The following is a 390-nucleotide window of genomic DNA, read 5'->3' as shown; positions in this document are numbered from 1 at the left end:
TGGGATGGGATGGGATGGGATGGGATGGGATGGGATGGGATGGGATGGGATGGGATGGGATGGGATGAGACCCGCCGGTATAAGCCTCGGGAGGGGAAGGTACAACAGCCCCAAAACACACAGCCAAAAAGCCTGGGATGGGTTTTGGGAAAGGACCCGGGAAGGAAAGGCACAGCAGCCCCAAACACACAGCACCCCCAAACACACGGACACCGGGATGGGCTTTGGGAAAAGATCGGGGTACACACAGCACCCCCAAACACACAGCACCCCGAACACACAGCACCCTGAACACACAGCACCCCCGAACACACAGCACCCCGAACACACAGCACCCCGACCAGACACACGCGCACCGGCTTTGGGAAGGCACAGCCCGCACAGCCCGGC

At 61.0% G+C, this 390-nt stretch overlaps 1 protein-coding gene across 1 annotated transcript in view; it reads right to left on the bottom strand.

Moving 5' to 3' along the window:
• Positions 1–390, bottom strand: part of STX8 (syntaxin 8) — a 77,376-nt gene that overhangs the window by 76,083 nt on the left and 903 nt on the right. The gene's annotated exons all lie outside the window — the stretch shown is intronic.

The sequence above is a fragment of the Geospiza fortis genome, unplaced genomic scaffold (assembly GCF_000277835.1).
Source record: "Geospiza fortis unplaced genomic scaffold, GeoFor_1.0 scaffold485, whole genome shotgun sequence".
NCBI lineage: Eukaryota > Metazoa > Chordata > Aves > Passeriformes > Thraupidae > Geospiza > Geospiza fortis.
Note: the sequence above shows the minus strand (reverse complement) of the source record. Positions and strands in the feature narration are given on the sequence as shown.